Here is a 27619-nt window from a genome sequence, read left to right as displayed (position 1 = left end):
TTGTATTTTAAGTACAGTGGTTTGTAAATGTGACACTTAATAATAGTTAAATTGCAACAACCTGAACTGTTACCTAAAAATTTTAAATTAAGAATTTTCCTGCAGATTTTGGTTTTGTCAAACGTTATCGTCTCTTATCCATCCTGTGTTCAGCACAGAACTATAAGGCCCGTATGTTTATATGGGCTGTATTGTGAGTAAATATAAACATGGAAGACACTAAGAGGTGTCATAAGACTTTTGGTTGTGAAAGTTTGCATGTTGGAACAAGAGTTTAAGTTTGTATACACCTTTAGCTTGTTTAACAACAGCGCTGGAGCTTCTTAACCAAAAGGCTGCTGTTGCCACTAAACTGCACTTCTTAGTTATTGCAGTCAGGAACATATACATGACCTTCCAGTCTTTGCAGTGCAAAGAGGAGTGAAAATATAAAAACGGCCACACACAACAAAACAAATAAAATTAAGTCCTTACAATGTGGACCTGGAATTGATCAGGCTAATAGCAGCAGGGATAAAGAATGATTTCAGTCTGTTCGTCTTACAATATGGCATTTTGTATCTCCGTCCTGATGGTAAAAGGGAGAATTCCTGGTTAATTGGTCTCTCTAAATTGCCCTTTGATGGATTGTCTCAAGCATCTTTTTTACCTTGACCTTTGGAGAACCTGGAGAACTACTGAATGTAACAGTTTAAAAGATTACAGAAAGTCCGGTTCCTCAGAAGCAAAACATAAAATAAATAAGCAGTGGCTTAAAACTTTTGCACAATCAATAATATTTTTAGGGATCCTGGCTAAAATTTGAAGTGTCCTCACAGCTTCTCCTCACTCTTTCAAGTAAACTGACTGCAACTGTTATCGGGCTAATTATCAGATCTGGTCTTCCTCTCTGCCTCACTTCTCCTGCAGGAAAACAGGAAGGCAGGATTAGAGCGACGCACCGCGCTGAGATCCGGAGCGGCCGGATGAGTCCCCGGGTGGAATGCACCAGCACACACACACATACACATACACCTAAAAACAGGGAGATCCTAAACACACAGTGCACAAAATCACAGTTTACACACACTTTCTCCCAGCATCTGCCATACATACCCATTAAACCTAAAAAGTGATCATGAGCAAACAAATAGCGCAAACAGCTCGAAGATAAAACTTGCAGGATTGTTAATCTAATAAAGAAAATCACGGGGTGAGGAGGACTAGGACTGAGCCAAGAAACAATACGGACCTCAGACCGCAGCCAAGAACGCCACAGCAATGTTTACGACCTGCATTAGGGTTCAGACTCAGTCATTATAAGCAAGAGGTGCTCATTATAGCCATTTGTGGGAGGAAACAAATAGTCCCCTGTGACTACCATTTTAGCAGAAATGTAAAAGGGTAAAAGAACCCAAACCAGTTGGGTCGAGAAAACACGCAAAGTTATCTTGGACAGATATCTGTGACCTCGAGAGGCAGTAATTGAGCGGAAAGGGGATGTAAAACATCCGCTGGTGGGGTTTAGTGTGACTGTGTATACAATCGCACACACTCACACACAGCAGCGGTGGCAGAGTCAGGCTGGCCTCTGTGTGGCATTATCTCATAGCCTGAGCACTCCCGCTCCATCTGAGGCCGCGCACAACGCCGTTACGCGCATCTGCCTCGCATTATTCAGCAAATTGTGTAAACGCTGCCAATCAGAGGGCTTTTCTGAGGGTGGTAAGGAAGGTTTAAACCTTTGTGTTTCCTCTGGGAGATGAGATTTGTCTTGTTTTTAATCATTTGAAGACATGTAGGTTCAGTTCTGTGCTAAAAAAAAAAAAAGCTGATTACACTGATGACAAAATGACATAAAGAGGCCAAAAAGGCCCAAATTTGTAGGTTCACAGCTACCAGATGTATTGGTGGGGCCAGCAGAGCCCCAACCACTACATCCACTGGCAGCTACTAAAAAATTCACATGACCTCATCCCAGAGTAGGTGGTTTCTGTACCATATCCTTACTCTGATTTGGAATTATTAGCAGAAAATGGTAGAGTAGATCGTGGATCATAAGAACAAGCCATAAAATACAAGTTGTGTGATGTCTTTTTTTCTTTGAATTTATTTGTATGGTTTGCAAAAGCAGATGCAACAAATCTTCCAAATGATGTTGCACTGCTAAGTTTTTCAACTCTTCTTTGCTGAATTGTTTTAACTCAGCTTTACTGAAGGGATTTTAAGCAAGAACATTATTTTTAAAGTCATGCTATAGCATCCCAATATGATTTAAGTCCAGACTTTGACTAGGCCACTCCAAAACCTTCACTTTTTAAAGCCATTCATAGCTGGAATTGATGATATTTTATGTTTTGAATCATTGTCCTCCTACATAACACAGGTGCTGTTGAACTTTAAGTCACAAACTGACTCAGTTAGAGGGAAATTCTGAAAGGTAATGAGAATGACATTCATCAGCTGATTGACGTTTAAAAAAAAAAAGACATGCAGCAAAGGTCTCTGGGGTCAGGACTCAAACCTGGGATGGTTGCGTCGAGCACTGAAGCCTCCATATATGGGTTGCACGTTCTACCGCTTTGCCAAGCGCTGCACCTGTGGATGGGAAATCGTTGCACAGCTTTTGTTTGATTGGACCTCAAGGTTTTTTTCTGCATACATGATGTTTTCTTATGGCACAGGGGTTGGATTGGCGTGGTTCCTCGCTCTGGACTCAGAAACGAATTGTCACCTTCATAGAACAGCTGGTTTCTGGGCACTACTACAAGAGCACTCAATGAAAACAAAACAAAGCTTGCTGGAAGACTGCTGTGAATAAACACATTGTAAACACATTTTATAACAAGTGGATCAGACTTACCTGTTTGGGCATAGCTTCTGTGAGGGTTCTGTATGTAACTCTTATTCAGTATGTATCACTCTTTTCTTCTTTTTCTTTGCACTGACTCAGCACTAGGAGCTCATAGAAGTAAGGCCATCATGACATCATCAGGTTTGGACCATGTTTGAGTGTTTCCCTACTTGAGTCCAGGACACATTATCATAGTGATGACAAACAGAAACCCTTTTTTCTTCATATTTTCACAGGGAGACTTTCATGACAAAGCCTAGATAAGAAACTCTGTGTCTGGAAAAATAAAATATATGATTATTATTCTGGAACTAAAGATTAAGAACATCGTAAAGAGGAAAAAACAAGGTTGAATTAAATTTTAAGCTAGCAAAGAAAAAGTTAGTTTTCATCCTGGGCAGCTTAAAGGCCTCATCTCACCACTTGCACTTCTTTTCAATGTTTTGTGTATTCTCCACCTAAGAATATGATTTTACAATTCTCAAGTGGAGGAGTTCAAGTATCTTGAGGTCTTGTTCACGAGTGAGGGAAAAATGGAGCGGGAGATGGACAGATGGATCGGTGTGGCTGCCGCAGTAATGGGGGCGCTGTGCCGGTTTGTTGTGGTGAAGAGAGAGCTGAGCCGAAAAGCGAAGCTCTCAATTTACCGGTCGGTCTACGTTCCTACCCTCACCTATGACCATGAACTTTGGGTCATGACCGAAAGAACGAGATCCCGGATACAAGCGGCTGAAATGAGCTTTTTGTCGTAGGCCGGGCACTCCCTTAGTGATAGGATGAGGAGCTCGGCCATCCGGGAGGGGCTCGGAGTAGAGCCGCTGATTCTCCACATCGAGAGGAGCCAGTTGAGGTGGCTCGGGCATCTATACCGGATGCCTCCTGGACGCCTTCCTCGGGAGGTGTTCCAGGAATGTCCCACCGGGAGGAGGCCCAGGGGACGGCCCAGGACACGCTGGAGGGACTATGTCTCTCGGCTGGCCTGGGAACACCTTGGGCTCCCCCCGGAGGAGCTGGAGGAGGTGTCTGGAGAGAGGGACGTCTGGGTGTCTCTGCTGAGTCTGCTGCAGAAGAAGATGACAACAACAACAAATACGATTTTTATACTGGTTAAACACTTATTGCACTGGTTTTGAGGAAAAATATGACATGAAAACCGAACACTCACTTAGGTCATCAACAGGGGGGCAGCGTAGCAGGAGGAAGCTGTGAACACGGCAGCGTAATGACTTTCTGCCATAAATTTAGCAGGAAGGAGAGTTAAAGTCAGAAGAGTGCTAGGATTTCTTCAAAGGCAGACCAGAAGATATTGAGAGAACATAATATTGTTGTCCGGACACGTAAGAGGGTGTATGAGCTGACTGAGCAGCTGACCACCTGGGCACCCTGATTGGGATGTTGAGTCATTTGTAATAATCATGGTTGTTATGTGAGATGGCTGTTTTGCAGGTGTTTAGCAGAGAAATTTGTTTTCTGTGGTATCATTATGTTTATTATTATATTTTTTTATCTAATGCGTTCTTGTTGATGCATTCTAATGTAAACAAACAGCATGGGTCAAGGGCCAGTTGTCACGGAGTGACATTTTGGACTTTGTCTTATGGTTTCTGTGATGGTTATTTTGTCTAGATGTTTCTATTATGTTTATTAGTCTGTTTTGCTCCCGCTACCATCTCCTGGTGTTTTGTTGTTTTCCTCCCTTAATAAGTTTTCCTTACGGTTCTATTATTATGATTAGTCTCTATATTATAGTTCTTTGTTCTCCTGGATTCTTTAGCTCCTCTTTTAGTATCTCTGTGTTTATTTATGTTTGGTATTTTTTCACCTTGCACTCTTCTTGTTTTTCTAGTCTATGTTTTCTGTTCCTCCTCATCTTTATTCCCTTTCTGTGTTTTTATTCTGTTCTGTCTAGCTTAGTTCTTTATGTTTAGTTTCTAGTGTTCCAGTTCTGCTTCCTGTTAGGTCAGCTTGAGTTATTGTTTACTTTTATTCTAGTCCTCTGCTTCATTCTCAGTTTGTTCTTTCAGTGTTTGTTTGTTTACTTGTAGTCAGGGTTTCCTTTATGGTTTCATTTTGCTTAGGTCTTGGGTTCTTGTTATTCTTCTGTTCCTTCCAGTTCCTCTGTTTCATTTACCTCTTGGTTATTCTAGATTTCTTATGTTTTGGTTTAGTCTATTGTTCTGCTTAGGTCTTTGTTTCTCTTTATTGGTTAATCAGTTCCACCTGTCCCTTAAGCCTCCCTGTCTCCTTGTCACACCTGTTCTGTGTCTCTTTGATTATCTGCCCTTTATTCTCCTCTCATGTCTCCCTGTATATTAGTTGGTCTGTGCTCTTTGTTCCTTGCTGGTTCCTCTGTTTGTTCACATTCTGTTCTGCCTGTTCGTTCACGCTCGCAACCCTCGTCCTTGCCATGTTCCTGCACTGTCAGTAAGTTGTTTTGGATTCAGACTCTGGTCAGTACCTGCAGTGTGTTTTTGTAACGGTTTTGAAATTTTGAATAAACTGAAGACTGCTTGAAATGCTGCGCCCGAGCTCTTGTCTGCGCTTCGGTCCACCCCAAAACCCCACTGTGACACCAGTGTCCTGCAACTTTAGATCTGTCTCTGCTTATAAGTGTTTCAGTATGTATGGATATTTGTTCACATGTGTATATGTGTGTGTATGTATATATTTATTCAGGTGACTGAGTCATTACATTGTGATCCTTGTCTGTTTGTTCTGTGTTTTTATGTGTTTTGTAATGCTGTTGATTGTTGAGTTTTTAGTGACTGTGTTTCTATCTGTGCTGTTTACCATCCTTTTAAATTGTCTCTTGGGGGACAAATAAAGTTTTATTGAATTGATTTAGTTGATTGCCCTGCGATGGACTGGCGATCTGTCCAGGGTGACCCCGCCTCTCGCCCATAGACTGCTGGATATAGGCACCAACTCCCCCGCGACCCACTATGGAATAAGCGGTAGAAAATGACTGACTGACTGAATTGATTTAAATTAATTTGAAAACCAGAATCTAATAATTGGGTAATTAGCAGGACTCTGGAGAACTGAACTGCATGCTAAGGAGATAATTACCCATTTGATTCAGCTTTAACATAAAACTCCTGTTCCAGACAGATTTCCCAAAGACAAAATAAATCCATTGATCACGAATCAAGTCATTAACTAACATTGATGTTCCAGTTTTCGTCAAGCAAAAGGGGCATTTGTCCAGTTTCTTCTGCGTTGTTCATACACCCCAAAGGACCTTGCAAAAACCCCTTTACATCCCAGTATTTTAGAGCTTTTGCTACAGCTCCTCCTCATGTATGACTGGGCTTTTTTTCATTTTGTTATGAAGCTTCTAAAGTTAAAAACAAAACTAATAAACTAATGTCCAAACTCAACCCTTCCTACAGACCTTTAGCACTTTCTTTGGGTGTCTGCTTCTCTTCTCTTTTCCTTTGCAGGTGTGAGAAGGATCTGTGGCTGTTTGTTATTTTTCTTCACATAGATAATGATCGATGCAGTTTATTCTGACATGAAACCTCAGCCTCATCCCCTGCTTCCTCTGTGCTTTCTCATCAGGACTAACATTTTTCTTTAACCGCTGCATGTTTGCTGCGGTCACATCTCACAACTCCCATTCCTCAGATATTTATGTAATGATTCAGCTTCAGAAAGTTCTGGTTCACTCAACATTTACCTTGGTGTTAATTCTACCTCTGACTCAATTCCTTCTGGGTCACACAGTATGGTCTTATGGTGGTATCCAATGTGATGTCACTAATGACAGCACAGCATGTGTCCGTGGTGTTAATACAACACTTATCATGCTGTCTCAGAGATGACAAACATAATTTCCTTATTTGTTTTGAAACCAGATTCCGATTCTGCATCTCAGCAACACTTGTTGCCTGTTTCCTCTGTTACACAGTTTAATTTGGCTCATTAAGGCAGGAAGGGGAATGCATGCGATGCATTTGTGTGCGTTTGGATGTTTGCATGCCGTCCCATAATTACCGCAAACACCACGAGCTGCAGCAATAAACCAGAGGCAGCGGAACATAAGAGGACAGAAGAGAAAATAAGAGGGATTTTTAGACTGAACAGAAACTGAGAGAAAGTGTATGTCACTATATTTCTAGCAAAACTCGTAACTTTTCCTTAACACGACTGAAGGCAGGAAAACACCTCACTGATCAAGTTTTGCTTTAAACATAACTTCCTTTCTTCAAAGACTTCAGGATTAGAGGTTTTAGGTTTTTCACCTGATGCTTTGCTTTCTTTTAATGGTGAGAAGCTCTCATAGCCTCATGTGCTTGTATATTTTGGATTTTTTGCTCCACTGTCGTACTAAATAATAAGCGTCATGTTTATCTGACAGATGTAATGTCATAATAATTGCTGGACCTTCGAATAAGTTTAGAATTTCTTGTATTTGTATTTATAAATGCTAATTTGGAGGATAAAACTAGGGAGCCCAAACACTTCCTGCTAAATGTGAACATTAAATGATGAAGGCCTACAGGGTTTATGTTTCTCTTACTGTTACTGTTAGTCAAGCAAGTTGAGCCTGAAGATGTTTTCAGCTGTTACTGAGGGCTGTATAAATACCTCTTTGTTCCCTAAGTGTTTGGATATTTTCTCCCTTCCTCTCTACCTCCCTTATTTCCTTCACCCTGCTGTCTTCCTATCTCATATTTTTACCTCCACCTAAACCCCTGGACCTCCCTCCCTTCTGAGCCATTCTCTATTTTCTCTGACTGATACATATTTTTATCAAGGGAACAATAGATTTACTTGCAGGTTTAAATGTCACTAGTCTGTGTTTTAGCTTTATATTAGGGAAATGTGACGATTTACAAACTCAGCAGCTAAGGCATACTAATGTTACCCAATGGATCTTAAAATGAAGGTTCTGTGCATCTCTTGGAGGATTTTAGATGTGTGGAAGTAACATATTTGGAAAGCTTTTCTTAAGGCAACCTTACAATTTATAGTTTTCCATATTTGCCATAGCTTGCAGATAAGATCTGTACTTCAGCCTAAAGAAGAGGTTTTTCTAGAAAGCAGATTAAAACTGTTTAGGCAATACAGGCCGTCACTGTCTTTCACCTTTTTGAGACGAAGTTGTCCGACACTAATTTTTCTTCCCTACATCGACCCTGCAGAGTTCCACTCCTCCTTTGGCTCCACGATGTGAGCTTGATGTGCACTAGGCTTGCCTGTGTGTGGTACACCCCGCCTTGATTTGTGACTTCATGAATGACCAGAAGCAGCTCACAGAGGGGCTCATCTTCATGACAGAACTGTTTTGTGAAATCGTTTCTTTTTGCTGTTAGGAAGTGGTCCTGGGCGGCGCAGTTGGTAGCACTGTTGCAAGAAGTCCCTGAGTTTGAATCCCAACCTGGGCTGCTTCTGCATGGAGTTTACATGGGTTCTCCCCAGGTACTCTCACTAGGTTGACTGGCCTCACTGAATTGCACTTAGGTGTGAACGGATGATTGTCTGTCCTGTGTTGCTCTGTGTTGATGGACTGGTGACCTATCCAGGGTGTATCCATTTCTCGCCTAATGAGTGCTGGAGATAGGCACCAGTACACCCACCCCCTCCAAATGGGACAACTGGGTGTAGACAATAGATGCATGATCTGTTTCTTTCTTGCACAAAATATATGGAGACACATAAGATTGACCTGAATTTGCAAGAAGATGATCCTTCAAAAACAAAAGGATGCGTTATTGCACTGATACTTACTGTATTTCTCCTTGGTTAAGGCACGTGAATTCGCAGCCATTGAAAACTAAAATTATCTCAGTAATAATAATCATACATTTTATTTTTAATGTACTTTACATTTACAGAAAATCTCAAAGTGCTACAATCACTCAAACAATCAATATAATAAAAGGCAAGTTGAAGTAGTGAATGCAATACATACAAAGAACAATAAAACAATCCAACTGAAGTATAATTCAATCCCGACCACTTCATTTCAGCACAAGTAAGTTCAAGCAAACTGATGTTATTCTAAAGGAGACAAGTTCAGATATACTAGTTTATCTCCCTCTGGCGCATTCCAATTTAATACTGAAAAAGTGCCACAAAACAGACTTAAATCTAAATATTTGACTTTATTACAGCATAATAAATCCATATTTTGCTGAATAACAAAGAAAAATACAGAATAGACACATTTAACTCTTCTTCATGTGACCAAATATCAAACTCTAATAGATTTTATAATACCAGTGAAAATGTCTATTCTGAGCTATTTAAAATATAATGTTTCCTATTTAATTTAAGGAGCTAAAATAGAAAAGAAAATCCAGTTGTGTTTCCACATAAGATGACATTCCAGCAGGGATTTTTAAAGAAACTTCAGTCCAGATCCTTTATATGAGCAGCCATCTTTTCCCTGAAGGCCTCTGCTGGAACTCAGGCCAAGCAGGGAGACTTGGAGGCTGTGCAGCCAGATCCGTGGATACCTCCTGGCATTTGTTCCCCCGTCTTGTTTTCACTGTCAACACATCACTTGAGAAAATTAAGCAGGGCCAAGTACCTGTAGCTCAGGAGGCAATAAAACAGTCAAGGCCCAATTAAAACTTTCCGAAACAAGTTGAATCAAGCTTCTTTCGCTTAATTCTTGCCTCTGCGTTGAAAGCGTTGGGTATTTTCTCCTCTTAGTGGGGTTGTGTGTGCACCTTATGTGCTGTGGAGCTCATTTGATTCTTTCCTCGTGAGTAATCTTTTCCATCCGATGTTAAACTACAAGCTGCAACTTTCACTTTCTTGTCAGATTCCTGAATGACTGACTGTATGTTGGTGGGAATCAGTTTACTCCTCTGGATGATTCGGCAATAAAAGATGCTCGTGTGTGTGTGTGTGTGTGTAAATATTCAGATTTCTTTTTCAATATGTGCAAAAAATAGTGTAAAATTTGGGGGAAATTTGGTCCATTTGATGCCCTGAAAACCGTTGGTTACATACATGGTAATGGATGCAAACCAGGTCATTTTAAATACAAACTGAAAATGCATAAACAAAATGTTTACTTCTTAAATTTACCCTCAATGGTGTCGGCACAAACTTTAAAGGTTTATATTTTCATTCACTGATTTAATTACATTTCTGTTTAACCATGCTGTAAAAAAATATTACATCTGTTAATTTGCTTTTGTGTGATTGGTAATTTTTTCAGACATCAAACCAGGGTAAACACAAAAGGCTGTTTTTAAGGGAAACTAGAAATCCAAACCAACAAGGCCCTATTGTAAAAAAGTGGTGAACCCCTGCCCCAACCTGTCTGGAGATGAAATAGGCCAAAAGATCCTAAAAGGTAACAAATCAGAATCGCAATCAGAATCAGCTTTATTGCCAAGTTCGTACATACAAACAAGGAATTTGACTCCGGTACACTTTGCTCTGGTTTTGTTTTTGCATTACAGAATATACATATACAGTACAGACCAAAAGATTGGACACACCTTCTCATTCAAAGAGTTGTATTTATTTTCATGACTATGAATATTGTAGCTTCACACTGAAGGCATCAAAACTATGAATTAACACATGTGGAATTATATACTGAACAAAAAAGTGTGAAACAACTGAAAATATGTCTTATATTCTAGGTTCTTCAAAGTAGCCACCTTTTGCTTTGATTACTGCTCCACACACTCTTGGTATTCTGTTGATGAGCTTCAAGAGGTAGTCACCTGAAATGGTTTTCACTTCACAGGTGTGCCCTGTCAGGTTTAATAAGTGGGATTTCAAGTCTTATAAATGGGGTTGGGACCATCAGTTGTGTTGTGCAGGAGGTGGATACAGTACACAGCTGATAGTCCTACTGAATAGACTGTTAGAATTTGTATTAAGGCAAGAAAAAAGCAGATAAGTAAAGAAAAATTAGCGGCAATCATTACTTTAAGAAATGAAGGTCAGTCTGTCCGAACAATTGGGAAAACTTTGAAAGTGTCCCCAAGTGCAGTCGCAAAAACCATCAAGCACTACAAAGAAACTGGCTCACATGAGGACCGCCCCAGGAAAGGAAGACCAAGAGTCACCTCTGCTGCGGACAATAAGTTCATCAGAGTCACCAGCCTCAGAAATCGCAGGTTAACAGCAGCTCAGATTAGAGAACAGGTCAATGCCACACAGAGTTCTAGCAGCAGACACATCTCTAGAACAACTGTTAAGAGGAGACTGTGTGAATCAGGCCTTCATGGTAAAATAGCTGCTAGGAAACCACTGCTGAGGACAGGCAACAAGCAGAAGAGACTTGTTTGGGCTAAAGAACACAAGGAATGGACATTAGACCAGTGGAAATCTGTGCTTTGGTCTGATGAGTCCAAGTTTGAGATCTTTGGTTCCTACCACCGTGTCTTTGTGCGGCGCAGAAGAGGTGAACGGATGGACTCTACATGCCTGGTTCCCACCATGAAGCATGGAGGAGGAGGTGTGATGGTGTGGGGGTGCTTTGCTGGTGACACTGTTGGGGATTTATTCAAAATTGAAGTCATACTGAACCAGCATGGCTACCACAGCATCTTGCAGCGGCATGTTATTCCATCCAGTTTGCGTTTAGTTGGACCATCATTTATTTTTCAACAGGACAATGACCCCAAACACACCTCCAGGCTGTGTAAGGACTATTTGACCAAGAAGGAGAGTGATGGGGTGCTGCGCCAGATGACCTGGCCTCCACAGTCACCGGACCTGAACCCAATCTTGATGGTTTGGGGTGAGCTGGACCGCAGAGTGAAGGTAAAAGGGCCAACAAGTGCTAAGCATCTCTGTGAACTCCTTCAAGACTGTTGGAAAACCATTTCAGGTGACTACCTCTTGAAGCTCATCAACAGAATACCAAGAGTGTGGAGCAGTAATCAAAGTAAAAGGTGTCTACTTTGAAGAACCTAGAATATAAGACATGTTTTCAGTTGTTTCACACTTTTTTGTTCAGTATATAATTCCACATGTGTTAATTTATAGTTTTGATGCTTTCAGTGTGAAGCTACAATATTCATAGTCATGAAAATAAAGAAAACTCTTTGAATGAGAAGGTGTGTCCAAACTTTTGGTCTGTACTGTATACAATACACAAATATACACATATATAAATAAAAACGTGCATTTGCAACATCTGTATGCTGTTGTACTCGTATTCATTGTCTTCCGCTTTATCCGGGACCGGGTCGCGGGGGCAGCAGAGTCAACAGAGACACCCAGACGTCCCTCTCTCCAGACACCTCCTCCAGTTCCTCCAGGGGGAGCCCAAGGCGTTCCCAGGCCAGCCGAGAGACATAGTCCCTCCAGCGTGTCCTGGGCCGTCCCCTGGGCCTCCTCCCGGTGGGACGTGCCTGGAACACCTCCCGAGGAAGGCGTCCAGGAGGCATCCGGTATAGATGCCCGAGCCACCTCAACTGGCTCCTCTCGATGTGGAGGAGCAGCGGCTCTACTCCGAGCTCCTCCCGGATGGCCGAGCTCGTCACCCTATCTCTAAGGGAGTGCCCGGTCACCCTACAAAGGAAGCTCATTTCAGCCGCTTGTATCCGGGATCTCGTTCTTTCGGTCATGACCCAAAGTTCATGGCCAAAGGTGAGGGTAGGAACGTAGACCGACCAGTAAATTGAGAACTTTGCTTTTCGGCTCAGCTCTCTCTTCACCACAACGGACCGGCACAGCGCCCCCATTACTGCGGCAGCCGCACCGATCCGTCTGTCGATCTCTCGCTCCATTCTTCCCTCACTCGTGAACAAGACCTTAAGATACTTAAACTCCTCCACTTGAGGCAGGAACTCCCCTCCAACCTGCTGTTGTTTTGTACTCTATTAAATGTTCAACAGAGAAACAGCCTGGGGGAAGAAACTGTCTCTATGGCGGCTGGTTTTAGTGAACAGTGCTCTGTAGCGGCGGCCATCATGTCATGATCTAAAGAAATATAAGAACAGAGAGAAAAAGTTTTCTCGTCTCAGTTAAGCTACAAGTTCAAGCGTCAACAATAAGAAGGAGACAAAACATGGCATCTGGGTGGTCACTATGCAGACACACACAGAGGCTTTTTTACTTTCTATTTTAGTTTATGTGTTGGTTTTTTTTCACTCTTTCAATAGGAAATCCATCTGTGGTCATTTATTTTAGACTCGAGTGTAACTGGGTTCTACAGCAGGACACTAGCAAGTCCACCTTCGAATGACTCAAAAACCCAAAAGGAAGGATTTGGATTGGCTTAGTCAAAGTTTGGACTTAAATCCACCTGCGATGTTGTGGTACAATGAAAACCCTCTAATGTGGGTGAAACGGAAAAAAAAAAAAAATGTGTCAAGGAGAGTTGTCCAAATTTCTCCAAAGAGATATAAAACACTAATCAGCAGTTGATGGCATTGTGGCACAAACGATTAGGTTTAGAGGGTAATTATCTTCACATCAAGCCAGCTTTTTTCTCCTAATACATTCAAATCATTGTTTTAAAGAGCATTTTGTTAGTATTCAGGTTATTTTGTGTACTGTTTGTTGATCTAAACCATTTCAACATGAAAACAGAAGAAATCTATAGGGTGGTAAATACTTTTTCACAGCACTGTCCTTGTTAATATGATTTATTGTGTAGATAACCGATGCAGCAAAACCCAGTCTTCCTACACAAAAATACCTGGATCCATTGTAGACGATAATACTTAGCAATTAATCGGCTTCTATCTTCACCCTTCAAAACCTCCTTTCCACATTTTCTTCCGTTTTTCACACTCCCTCGTCTTCCTCCCTTCCTGGCCTCCCTTATCTCCCGCGCTTTCTCTGCGCCAGCTGTTGTTTTGAAGGCTGAGAGTGGAAGGTCTGTGGGTCTCGACCTGGGTCAGACCTCCGCAGTCATCGGTCTGGATGAAAGAAACCATTGTGCAGAGAGTTGAATGTGCAGGAGATATTTTCTCTGCATCTTGGTCCTAGTCTTTTACTGAAAGGTTAGAAAGATTGACAGACCACTGATATGGTTCTGATCTAAACGTTTACACTAAAATCTGCATACTTATTAACGTGCAAACTGCAAAACTGATGAACTGATATTACTCCTCCTGTGAGTTTATGAATCCCAACCTAACAGTCCAGGCTCAAAAATCCCTTACACTGATGCTGTTGGTCTATAAATGCTTGCAATCAGGCTGAGAACTTTAATAGTTTTAGTTTCTAGTTTGAGGAACTTAAACCGATCCTTCTCCCTGCCGATCTGAGATGACACGCATTCTGATGCTTACTCAGAAATATTCAGGGTTGAGAGTAAAGATTCAATTTCATTAGCTACCTGATTACTGGCTAATGTGGAGAATCAAGAAATTACTTAAATAGAACATGTCTGGCAACATGAAGTAGGCAAAAAGATTTCAAAAAGCAACCCATCATGCCCTGATGTAAAGAAATTTAAGAACAGATGAGAAATAAAGACATCAACGTGCCTCACCTCTCATTGAAAAGAGACCCCAAGGCAGACTGCTGGGGTTCCCTCGGTTCTTGCTGGGGAACATTTCTTGGAAACCCCAGAAACAGACTGAGTGTTGCTAAAGAGTTATTTCACCACTTTCCCTCTGGACATGTTACCCCTGCAACTTCGCTCACTATGCTTTTAATTCAACACCAAAGCAACTTTAGATCTCTCTTTTGCTTTTTGTTTCGTCAGCCAAGCAATTTTGTATAACTTGTTTTCTTTTTGATAAACCCAAGCAACTTTAGATTACTTTTTTAGTTTTTGAAAAACTCTATCAACATCACCTGAATCAGGAAGTGTAAGTGAATCTTTAAACCCTATAAAAGGGCTCTGTTTATGGTGAAACCATAAAGACGAAGACCACAGCCTGGGTAAGGTTCCACAGACAGAACAGCAGTTCTCTGTCCAGTCATAAAATATACAGTTATTTTCTCTCTGCCACAGAAAATTCACTAAAACATTGAAAGACACTTTAAGAGTGTTCTTGCTTCCAGTCCTTAGACTCAATGTGAGCTTTGTCCCCAGTATCAAGGCGGGGTAGGTGAGTGAGAACTGTCTGAACCTTGATCTCTGAACCTGGAGGTCAAATGTCCCTGGAAACCATTTATGAGGCCCAATACTACATACAGACTGAAGCTGGGAGGTCTTCATCTCAAACAGCAGTAAATTAAATGTATAAAAGTGCTGCAGAATTGTTCTTCAGAAAGTGAAACAACACCGTGTTCCTCAGCAGTCCCTCAGTTTGACGTCTTTCAAAGTTTAACACCTAACCGCCATTTTTACCGTACTTTTTTGCAACCTCTAGTGACCCCAACTAGCTGTTGTAATTTATTAACAAACATTTTCATTTTTGCACAAGTATGGGAGAATCCGTCATACATTCAAGGAATATCAATGTAATTTTTCGACCAATAACAAAAACTCTTCACAACAATGGATGTGAGTAATTCCATTAATAAAATAAAATGCAAGCCAAGAAAAAGTGGAAAACGATTAATCCAATATAAGATTTGCCTTATCTGTCTGCTCCTGTTGCTTGGGTCAGTCCATGGCTCCTCAAACCCTAAAGGCTGGTATCCCAGAAAGGTGAGCTTGGTGTGTTTGACCTTTGACTGAGGTCTCATGATCCCCAAGGCTCAGACCTGAGAAGAACCACTGAGGGGGACGTCTGGTTGTAGGCTGCAGAGATGCACGCAGAGCTATAGCTCAAAAGATATAAACAGTAACCACAAGCTGTTTTAGGATTCCCATGTGGTCCAAATCAGTGGCAGGATTCTTACAAATACTTTTATCTGCTCAAAACGGCATCAATCACTGGTCGTTGGTTGGAGTTGACGGCAGGTGAACCAAATACTTAAAAGTGGCCAAAAGTGGCCAAAATACATAGCATTATGTTTAAGGAACAATATATGGATTTATGAACCTTATATTAATCTTTTCATTTTTGTTTCGGCTCTAAAATGATGGCAAACATGTTGCAGTTGATTAAAAGGTTTAACTTTAATATCAAGAAGGAGATTATTTTACTTTTTGAAAAATATTGAGAAGCAAAAATAATGATCAGATCTCACAATTATTCACTCTGCATTGTTTTGGCTAAAAGAAAACTGTTTTCACTTTCATGCTTAATAATTTATTTAACAGGCCAAACTGAGATATTTATACAACAAACATGTAATTTAAGTGCTGAAAACCACAATACTACTACTAGTACAATTACTACTACTACACATACGTATTATGACAATTTGAAATATTTCTCAAGCCTGACAGTTTATTAAATGTTTTATCCCTCCCATGTGATTGTGCCTCACAGGAGTGAAGCTTAAAGTCTGGTCTGCATGAATTTTGAGGTCCTTCAGGTCATGCAAAGGCAGCTAAACTCTGACCTTTGACCTCAACCTTAGAGTAGAAGTCACATGTCTTCATAAGCTACGGTCTGCTGAGTAGGATTTCCACGTCTGGTGACACCTGCACTTTAAACTCCTAGTTTATATTACTGCTGTGCACCTGTTTCGTTAACAAGGGGAATTAAAAAGTGCTGCAAAACGTAAAGTAGTTGTGTTTTAATAATTATAAAAACACAATCTTACAAAAAAAAAAAAATCAGTGTATTGAATCTGTTTGGATCAAGCTGCAGGACACTGGATTCTATGGTACCAGGTTTCTCGCAGACAATAAAATCTTTTTTGACCTTTTTTCATCTATCACTTTGAATGATACAATACTTAAAAAAAGAAGCATTAGGAACCAATGACAGCAGCTTAATTGGTCACATGACTTTTCAGGAAACCACTTTCAAACCTTTTTTTGCAGACGTTTCCATAGGAAACATCTTTGCTTCATTTTGCTTTAGAAAAGTTTGAAAATCTCACTCCCTCTCCCCTTTCGATCTGAAATAAATCTAGATTCAGTCCAACAAGTGAGCAAACAGGGTGCATTCACACTGCTGATCCGGCCCAAGGATCGGTAAAAATGAGAAAATTCACACTTTCAGTTGGCCTGATTTGCTCTCACATAGAAATTATTTTAGACCGGACCAAACAAAGTCATACAGTTACAACAGATTGTTTCAGTATTGTTTCAAATGCAGTGCTCTTATGTCTCATCCTTTGTTACTGTTTTTGGTACGCTGCCCCAGAGTGCAGTCACACTGCAAGCAAACCGCTCCAGTCACAGGCCAGTTTTAGTGGGAAGTTAGATGGTCCGGCCACCACTGTTCTAATGTCTGGGTGGTCCAGTAATCTCTGCGAGGAAGTGATGAGCAGCTGACAACAAGGTTCAACTCAAGCAGTTCAGCCGAGCCACAGGTCTGTGAATTAAATAAGGACAAAACCAAATCCCTCACAGATCCTCAGGAAGTTTCGGCTCTGTGATGCAGCTTCCTGTCCCTGCAAGCCGTCTCTGTCAGGATGTGGACGAGTCCAGCAGCAAAGACACCAAACTGTGCCCAATGAGTTAGCTCCAAGCTTAAATTAGACACTCTAAATCCTGCATTCACATACTATCTCCAATTTACAGTAAAATGGCACAAACAAGAGAAAAAAATTATTTATGCACATTAGTTCAAGTTTGAACTTCAAATTTATTCTAAATCAATATGCCATGGTGCTTGAGACCGCATTTTCAAGGTCTTGGTTATGTCTCGGTCTCAGACGTGCTGGACTCAGGTTTTTTTCTCGAAACCACAGCAGCAACATCCTATCTCTTACTGCAAAATATGAACGCTGCCATCTGTGCTCCAACATGCAATGGATGAGATGATGAAAGGGATGAGAAAACATTTCCCAGTGCCAATAAACTGATGTATTTGTCTGTACAAGAGGCAGAAACAAGGAACGCTGAGTAAGTCACACTGACTTGCAGGAAGAAGGTTCTGGGTTTGAATCCTGGCCAAGGGTACTTTCTGCATGGAGTTTGCGTGTTCTCCGCTTGCATACAAGTGTTCTCTCCGGCTTCCTCCCACAGTCCAAAAACACGGGTTAGGTTAATTGGTCTCTGAGTGTGTGTATATGTGGTAGTTTGTCTTGTGTGTCTCCATGTTGTCCTGTGATGAACAGGTGACCTGACCAAGGTATACCCTACTTCTCACCCAATGACTGCTGGACATGGGCATCAGCCCGCCATGACCTTGCATGGTAAACATGTAGTGACGATGGCTGAATATAGAGAAAGGGGTCTCAGACCCATTAATAGTTAGGTGTACCTGACTCTACTCTGTCCTTTTTCATGTCATATAGGCAGGTTGTCAGCAACCAGCTCGGACATCTCAAAGTTTCTGACACACTAAATATGAGTAGGCTGTGTTATGTTGGAGGAATTTTCACCCTCTACTTTACAAAAGTGTTGCAGCTCACTGAGGTTCACAGACATTTCTTCCTGCACAGCTCCCATAAGGTCGCACCACAGCATTTTGATTATTTTCGGGGGGTGTTATTGTCACTCTGGTGTAGATTTAGTGCTCTATCCAGCTTTAGCTGTCAGACAGATAGGGTCATGTTGACTGTAAAATACTTTGGTAAACTGAGGAGGTAATGATCAGCTCAATGACTGCAAGATGACCAGATGATGTGGCTGCAAACGTGTTAATAATCTTACTCAGTGTAGGATGATGACTTTGACTTGCCTTGCAACTTTTCCCAGATTGATAGGCAGCTACAATTGCTTCATGAAGGTGATGGCTGATATCTTTCCACTTTCGCATTGAAAACTGCCAAAACCTTAGCTTTTATAGGGGTGGCCAATGAGATCAGTTATTAAACTGAATTTAATTATCTGTACCTGGCTGCTAATTCCCCTTTAAAGGGAAGCAACAAGGGTTTACTTTCTTTGTCCTTTTATTTTCCTTTTTTATTACTTTATTTTCCAAAGGCTGTAGGTATCACCCACTAAGTTAATTGACTTCATGTTCACTCCCAGAGTTCATTCCAAACTTCCCTCCTGGTGAAGTACCTAGTTTGAGTTTTCAAGGTTGAAATTCTTACTGAATTAAGTTTCAGACATTGTGAAGTTTTCACCTAAGGCTTTTTTTGGTTGCTCTAGGTGTGATTAAACCCTTCTAGAGAGTATGACTTGAAAATTGGAAAGAAAATTCCTTGTCTTCCTCCTAGATGGTTATAGTGTGCCGTTTCTGTTCCCACCCCTTACACTTCAAACACCCTAATGTGCTGCTTCCACTCAATGATTAATACCCATTTTATTCTCACATTACATTAAACTCATTTTGGACTTCATTCCTGTCTACCTGTCCTCTTCATCACACTGTATCTGAGACACTGCAAAGGGTGCCTAGACACCCTCGGGTTCCTCCTGATGACCACCAAAAGATATAGATGTAGCGTGTCATGCTGAAACACGAATCTCACATCCTGCCGTGAATAACGTCCTAATTAGATTTGGCCCAAGGTTGTTTCTGCAATCAAACCAATCCGGTGCTGCAGGCTGAGAGGCGGAAACCCGATCTGAAATCCAAAAATATGCACCCCGCCTTTTTCTCAAGTCTGTTTCCTCTCAAGTCCTGGCTCTCCGCATGATCTGTCCGCCACAAGCATCTATGTGTAAGAGTCGCCTCAGCATGCATGTATTTGTTAATAAAGCACACAGGAACTGTTATCAAAATACACGTAGTTTTTAAATCTTTTTTGATTCTACTTACTCACGTCCTCATCCATGGTTCTTAAGTTTTACCTTGCAGTGCTATTACGTTCTGCAGTCTCCATTAATAATTGTGTGTTGGAAGGAACATCATACAAGGTTTTAAAAATGTTTTACAAAGAAAAATCTGAAAAGTGTGGAGTGCATTTATCATCAGAACCCTGGAGTCAGTACTTTATATCCTTGCGGGTCTTTCATTGTGTCTCTACCAGCTTTAGAAACAATTTTTTTTTCAACATCCAAACTCAGTCAGATCAGAAGGAGAAAATACATTTTCAAGTCTTACTACAAATTCTTAATTAGATTTAGGTCTGGACTTTGGCCATTCCAGCACATGGATATCCTTTAATTTAAACTCCATCTGTAGGATTTTGGCCTCTAATAGTTGTCAGATTCTCCCACGTGAGCTTTGGATCTGTGCAGCTCCTCCAGAGAAAGCATGGGCCTCTAAGCTGCCTCTATAATCGATGCTTTCCTATCCCGGCCGGTCAGTTTAGGTGGGCGGCCGTGTCAGATAATAAACTGAACAGTGCTTTCTGAGATGTTCACAGTTGTGATGTTGTTTGGGACTGTAAGTGTATGTTCCATACGTGTGAATGTTATCTTATGGCTTTCAGAACCATACATGTTTCCTGACCCAAATTCGTGTGCCAAATGAGTATAGTGAAAGCAAAAAGTATCAGCTTAAAAAATAAAGAATGGAGATATTTAGGGATTTAACGTTTCATTCAGTGAAAAATAGATTTTGGTTTCAGGAGAACGAGGCAATACTTTGACAACACTAAAAACCCACATCTTTGTTTTTCCTTATAGAATAATGTCTTCAAATGTTGCAAATGGTGGTTTAAATAATCTACAATCCATGAAGCATCAATTAATACATGTTTGAGGAGGACATATATTGCAGAATTAACATTTAATCTTACTCTAAAGTGGTCCAAATGACAAAAAAACATTTAAAACATTATTTTTTGTGTTTTTTGTGATGCACAGCTCCAAGAGAGATTTGACTGCAGTAAATGAGATAAATACAGATTATTACGCCTTTTATCCACAACAAAGCATCACAAAAACAAAGAAAAGATTTAAAAAGCTCCTCAGGAATGCACCAAACAATAGAGTACAGTTTAAAATATCAATACAATTTAACAAAGGGCTCTATTAAAAGAAAAAAAGTTAATGTGCAGCAATTTGTAGTCATTAAAGTAAGAAAGAAACACTGACAAGGTCCAAATCTCTGATTGTCGCATCACTAAACTCTAGATTTAATTATTATGAATTAATTGTCATGAATTATCAAGGCAAATATATAGAAAACAATAAAACACCCCAAGCAATTTACTCAGTTCAATTATCTAAAGATCACAAGTTGATGCATAAACATAAAGAAGCTTATTTCCAATAACGTTTCCTTCTGTCACAAGAAAAGTGAGTTTGAGTGTTTTTTTCTTCCTTATTTCACCACATTTTAGCTTTACAGACTTCTTCCTCTACTGTTTGGAAGAATAAGAGCAAATAAAAGTCTAAGTCAGTGTGTAGTCCAATGCTAAGTAAAAAGGCGAGGCTGTATTTTATTGTTGTGAGTACAAATTAGACGCTGAGCAGCTCCCATTCATCTGCTCTGGGCAGCAGCTGCACAGATGAAGCCTGATGGCGGATGTAACAACTAAAGACATCAGTGTGCCCCTGTTTACCATCTGACCTTTCCAGCCTTAATTTGTTGCTACAGCACATGCAGGGACAGGAATCATGACCGATACACGGCCACTCGATTTATTCCGACAAGAACAATAAAAAACTCAGCATGAGAGTTTTTTGTTTACTTTAAAATCATGAGCTCTGCTGGTTTCATACTTTGCAGACTCATCCTTACATTTAGGACAGTTTATTGGCAGCATGCTTTTGGAGTGAGGGAGAAAACCAGAGAAAGTGAACACCTGCAAACTCAGCATATTAAATGTAAGACATGATTTATCATGACTGTAGGAATCTTCAACAAATCTGGTACCTCTTTTACAAAGTTTATTATCAAATCTTTTGTTTCTAGTGAAAGATTCAAAGAGGGATTGGAAGCAGAAACTACACCAATTCCAGCTTGTAACTGACAGATATTTATGTCACCCTAAAGCTTTATGTATCCAATTTGGGCTGTGGGAGAAAACCAGATAACACCGATAAAACCAGTCCATGGAAGGGAAGAACATGGAAACTTCACACAGTTTGCATGTTTCAGTTTCCAAGATAATTTTTAGAGATTAATGATTTAAAGATAATTTTAGGAAAACCTCCAAACCTCCAGCATTTGGTGAACTAATAGATGATTTAATAATTCAGCAACACCACAAAAGACACCAATCCCAGCTGTTGGACCACTTGTTTGCTGAATATTGGACCATTTGCACGTTACTGGACGCCACTGTGCCTCTCCAACATCATCGGCCATTTTGTATCCAGGACAGTCCGTTCCTACAAATCCCATCGGACACTACGACTGATATGACGGGGCGTCCCAAGTCCGACGTCACAAAACGCTATATAGGAAGGCGCCCATTTTGAGGGCTCCCCTTCAGCTGGAGACCGTGACGCGGTGACCACGCAACTGAAGCATCATCTGGAGAAGAGTCCCGAGTGGATTTCATTTATTCTCTCTCGTTGGCCAACGAAGAATTCATAACTGAGGTTTCTGGAATAAGAAGGCCAGAAATTTCACTTTGCCGATCGAAGACGTGAGCTTAACACGTAACTAAAAAACCACGAAGTTTCAAGGAGCCACCTTGTTTTGTCCTAGTCGACTGCTGACGGTCAGATCATATTTTCCCTTTCGCCAAGGAGGCCAGAGGACGAAGATTGACCGCTTTTCCTGAAGTTAACTGTGGACGCACATTAACTTCCAACTTTCCCCTTCCTCTCTCTCAACTCTGCTCAGAAGGAAGACTTCAACAAAGTAAAACACATCCTTTTATTATTTTATTTTATTTCTTTATTAGGAATAGAGGAGATTTTTAGTGCGATGAGATTTGTCATTTAGAGTCTAATGTGTTCGGAATTGTATATGCATGTCATTGTTTTGAATCTCGCTGGTACTTTCGGAGACCGCCGTGTCTCGCAAGTGTGTCTTTACCGTGCAAACACCTGTGCGCAGGTGCGCTGTGTAACTGGACTGTCATAATAACCTCATGGTGAAATTCACCATTTTCTTTGTCTCCAACTTTACTGCTTACTAGTTTGCCGCCTAAAGTTTTATAACGCTTTGTCTGCTCACCTCGCAGAGTTGGGGGAGGTTTTATGACTGAGTAGAACTGAGTTACAGTTGGAGCTGCGACCCAAACTCCACTCACCACCACACCCCTTTTGTCATATTATCATTTTTGCTGTTTTGCTTTATTTTGTTTAGTTAGATATTTTACTCTTTCTGTGTAGAACTTTACATATTTGAGTAGGTGAAGATTATTAAATCGGAAGAGTGAGTGTATCAGGGCTGTGATTTAATAAATATTCACATAGATAAAGAGAAGTCGTTTGTGTTTATTTTGTGCAAAAGTGATTCGTCAGTCAAGATAAGGTTGAAGTTCCCCACGTTTTGGCAGAAACGGTTGATTAAACAGTGACATCTCTGGTAATAGTTAGTAATTATTACTGAGTATTTAACGGTTGTAATTATCAGAGGCGTTGAGCCACAATTACAACACCAGAAGACATCTCTGGTCTCGATTCATAAATGAGGATTTTGGTTAAGAAATTAATTTTGTCAAATTATGATTTTTTAAATTATAATTATTGATAAAGATTAATTAATCAATAATCATAATTCCAACACAGCTAACCCCAAAGCTTTAACTTTATAGCATAATTAAAAATGTATAAATATAAAAAAATATAAAAATCTGCTCATAGCCTGTATTTTTATTACATGTTTTTTATTTTATTTTACCCATTTATTCTCTGCCTCCTAAACAAAGAGAGCTTCCCAGCGCCAGAGTTTCACAACACTAAACATGTCACTTTTGTCAATTAACCTGACACGTATGGTTTAGACTGCAGGGGAAACCCGGAGGATCCAGAGAAAACCAGCACATGTAAAAGGAGGACATGCAAACTACAACACATAAAGGTCCGGGCGACCAAGACTTAAACTGGGTCAAAGAAATCTAAAGATAAAAGTGTTAAAATGGTTTAAGACATGATCATAATTAGCCTCAACAACAGATGAAATTTAGAAATTTCATTGTCAGAAAAATCAGTTGATCCTTTAATATCAAATGAATAGATAAAAAGAAACAGTCAATTCACAGCAAAAAGTAACCGTCCTGACACAGCAGAACTCAATGAATTTGCACACCCTTGATCCCACTACACATGCACTGCTCAGAACCAAAAGCAACCCACATACTTACTCGGCATGACTGGATTTTCCTCAAAATCTCCTTTATTTCCTCACATTTAGATTGATGTAACACTTATTTTTCAGTATGCCAGCATTCACAATGTCAGCTTTCAATCCAGCACAGGCAAAATTGATCTAAACAGCCCCGCACAACATTGATTTCAACCAGAGACCCCATAAAACAGATTAAATCATCTGGTTAAACTGGATAAAGATTATGTTGTAGTGGTATTTTAAGTTTAAATCGGGTTGATGTATAGCCTAAGGACGTCAGGACAGATAAAGCATGAAAGATGTAGAAAGGGGCTGTTTACCACCAAGGACTAAGGGAAGAGGGGTTATAGTGGTGGTGGGAGGAACAGATTATGCAGAAAACCACTTCCAGAGGAAGTATGTTTTAATGCTGACAGAGCTCCTGCAGAGGCCGTTATGCTAATCTGCCCCCTTGTTAAAGCTGCAGAATATCCACAGTGGACGAGGGGAAATGCACCATGAAAACCAATGGCTGGGACCCACAGAGAGACAGATAGGGAGATGAGGGATTCAGCTCACAGGAAGCCAACACGGCATGTTTCTTTATCCCTCCAATATCAGTGCCTATTCTGTCTAACCCAATCTGTTTTCATCTTGTTTTCAGAGCGGGCAACACCCGCCCCTGTAACATCCAGACCACCTCAACCCACACACATGTTACCCCCAAACCAGATTTTACAGCTGGATGAAGAGCATCAATGGAGGCAGTGAGCGAGTGGCCAGACAATGGTTACCACGTCCAAGCTGGCACGCCAGCCCAGGATTTCCTGGCTTAAACCAAAATTTCAAAAAAGAAGTTGTATTTTTTCCGGTTGCAGAGCAAAGAATGAGGCGCTTGTATGTGCCAGAACAACAAGAATGTTGGGAAATCTAACAATCCAGCTAAGTGGTGTGAGTACCAGCTGTCGGTGTTGGCGGGCAGATGCAGGTGCTTTGTTTTTCACTGTCATTGTGAGTTACTGTAAGGGTCTGACTGCTCCTGTGCAGGACAGAGAGGGACCGTCTGACACAACAGGGCTTTAAAAAGCAAACAGAGGCAAAATGAGCGGGGCACTTCAAACGCAAGCACCACCCTGACATCAAACGCTCTGGATCTGGCCTGATCCTCCCTTTCACTGCCGCATGAGCCTGCATGGAAGCTGTCAGGCCTCGTTAACGGAGAGACGCCCACTGCCAGCCTGTCTGCCAGCCCAACCGTCTGACTGTCTGCCGGTCTGAGCAGCTTTCTGCGTGACATCTCAAATCTCAGTGTGCATGTCTGTCGCCAGCTCGCTGTTTGTCTGCTCCTCCACGCAAATCTTGTCCCTGAGAGTTTAGGGGAGTCAGGCAAAGGAGACACAAGGTGGTTGGAACAGGAAAATGTGTGGGATGGAGAACCGGAAGTGTTTTAAGGTTGGAAAAATTCAGGATGGACCAGATCAGTTGTTGATTTTTCATTACTTGCCAACAGAACTTATAAGCAGCCAGAATAACATTTTCTACAACATTTATCCATGCTTCGGCACCAGGGACCATGTGCAATACGCACTGCTCGGTTCTTGAGAGGTCAACCATCTTATCATTTATTAAAGAAGATCAATTCTGGCCAATTTTGTCAAATTTCTGTTGGGTCAGCTGGACTTTTAACTTGTATTATGAGGATGGATGGATTAACTTGGCTCACTGCCACCATTAATTAGCTTGATGAGCTATTACTGGAGCAAGTCTGCAAAAGTATTTTAACGATTTCAAATTTATGTTTATTTATTTGACAGGGACAAATATATACATTTAACATGTCATATACTATAGCATTTGTAGCTGTAGCTGATTTGCAATGCTCGTCCCTAGAAGGCCTTTACAACAAAAATACAGTTAAACACACAGTGAAGACATTCAATAAAAAGCGTTAAACATTATACAATGAGTTAATGGTGATCACATGATTGACTTCTATTTAAGACTCTTAAGATCATACCTAAAATGTCTCCAATGTGAATTCAGTTTGAGTTCAGGGCTCAGAGAGATCCATAGTTTGGAGCCTTAGATGGAAAATGCTGATTGTCCAAAAGATGTTTTTCTCCGTGGCACTTTAAAGTTTCCACTAGAGGCTCCTCGTGTTATGGAGCCCCCTGCTCTGAGTGGAACTATGAGCTCACTGAGAACAGAAGAGAATGATTTGTACAGACATTAATACATTAATTTTAAATTACAGTGCTTTATAAAATTTTCTAGGCTTACTGTGTTTAATTTCTGCAGAACCAAACAGTGGTGTATTCGAATAGGTTTTTTATCCATAATCTTTAAGGCTCTGTTATAGATCATTCTCAGTGGTTTGATTGTTGTGGCTGATGCCTGTGACCAGGAGGTTAAACAGTAACCTAACTGAGAGAAAATTATAGCGTGCATAAAAACCTTAGCAGCAGAAATTGGCAAACAATCTCAAATCCTTCTGAAACTATCCAGATGTAATTTCTCTGTTTTACAACGTTTTTGATATGACTCTCAAATTTTAAATGCTTAGATAGAATGAGACCAAGGTATTTCACCTCCTCAACCTGCATGGTATCTTGACCATTGAATTTTAAGTGCAGTTCCTCCATAGGATGAGCCCTAGAGGAGAAGCAAACTGACACTGTTTTACTAACATTAATAATGAGACATGATGTTTTAAACCATAATGGCACCACTTCTAAATGTTATTGTAGTTGTGCAGTAATGAACTGAATATTTTTTCAACTCACATACACCACTGTATCATCTGCATACATTTAAAATCGTGCATCCGGACAGATTTTAGGTAGGTCTTTTATATATAACATAAAAAGAAGTGGACCAAGAAAAGAAGATTTTTCCTCAATAATTACTACGCATTGTTTTCTACTTTCCAAGTATGTAGCATTGTAGAGTTGTTTCACCAAGATTCATTATGGATCATTTATGAATACGAATGTCGTGATTTAACAAATCAAAAGCATTTTTAAATCTAAAAAGACTGCTCCAACTAAATTGCCATCAATTGTTGATTTAAGTTGCTCAATGAAAAAGGAATTTGCAGTCTTGGTAAAATATTATGGACAGAAACCAAATTGTAAAAGATGTAGTATGTCATGGAGCTGCAAAAAAGACATAAACTGGTTTGCTACAATCTTTTCTAATACTTCGAAAAAATGGAAAATCCTGATTGGTCTTTAATTACATACCTGGTCTACTTTCCTGATTTGAAAACTGGTAATTTTCTCAACTGTTTCCAATCATTTGGGCACTCACCATTTTTGAAAGAAAGGTTTATCAGAAGAGTAAGAGATTTTACCAGTATTTATTTATTTCTTTTTAGAAAGTAAAAAGTAACTATTGTTTGATTTATCTATTACTGATGATACTTCAGATGCAGTCATTTGTTGAAGTGAGACGGAACTATTAATTGAATTAATAGTACTTTGGTGCTCTATATTAATACTTAGATTGTGAATTTCTTTAGAGGTCTTCCACTGATCTAACAAAGAAAGTATTGAATTCAAAGCTATCTGTTTTCTATCATTTACAAGCTCCTCCCTTATCCTAAGTACTTGTAAATTTGAGACTTCCCCTAACGGTTTAGCTGAGTTATTAATTGTCTTCAACAATACAGATGAATTCCCTCTAGCTTTGGTAATCACTGAAATATAGAAATTTGCTTTTGAGTTTCTTAAATCTCTAATAACACGATTTCTTAATCTTTTGTAATTGACATGTCGGTAAATAACTTGCTTTTAATTGCTCGTTTTAAAGCTTGGTCTCTCTG

At 40.3% G+C, this 27619-nt stretch overlaps 1 long non-coding RNA gene across 1 annotated transcript; it reads left to right on the top strand.

Annotated features, from left to right (window-relative positions):
- Positions 1–5165: 5165 nt before the first annotated feature.
- On the top strand, positions 5166–25440 carry LOC124876807. Its single transcript, XR_007040378.1, has 2 exons — positions 5166–5257; positions 24461–25440. It is a non-coding gene; the product is annotated as an uncharacterized LOC124876807 (long non-coding RNA).
- Positions 25441–27619: the final 2179 nt, after the last annotated feature.

The sequence above is a fragment of the Girardinichthys multiradiatus genome, chromosome 11 (assembly GCF_021462225.1).
Source record: "Girardinichthys multiradiatus isolate DD_20200921_A chromosome 11, DD_fGirMul_XY1, whole genome shotgun sequence".
Lineage (NCBI taxonomy): Eukaryota > Metazoa > Chordata > Actinopteri > Cyprinodontiformes > Goodeidae > Girardinichthys > Girardinichthys multiradiatus.
The sequence above is the reverse complement of the archived record's forward strand: the minus strand, read 5'-3'. Positions and strand labels throughout refer to the sequence as shown.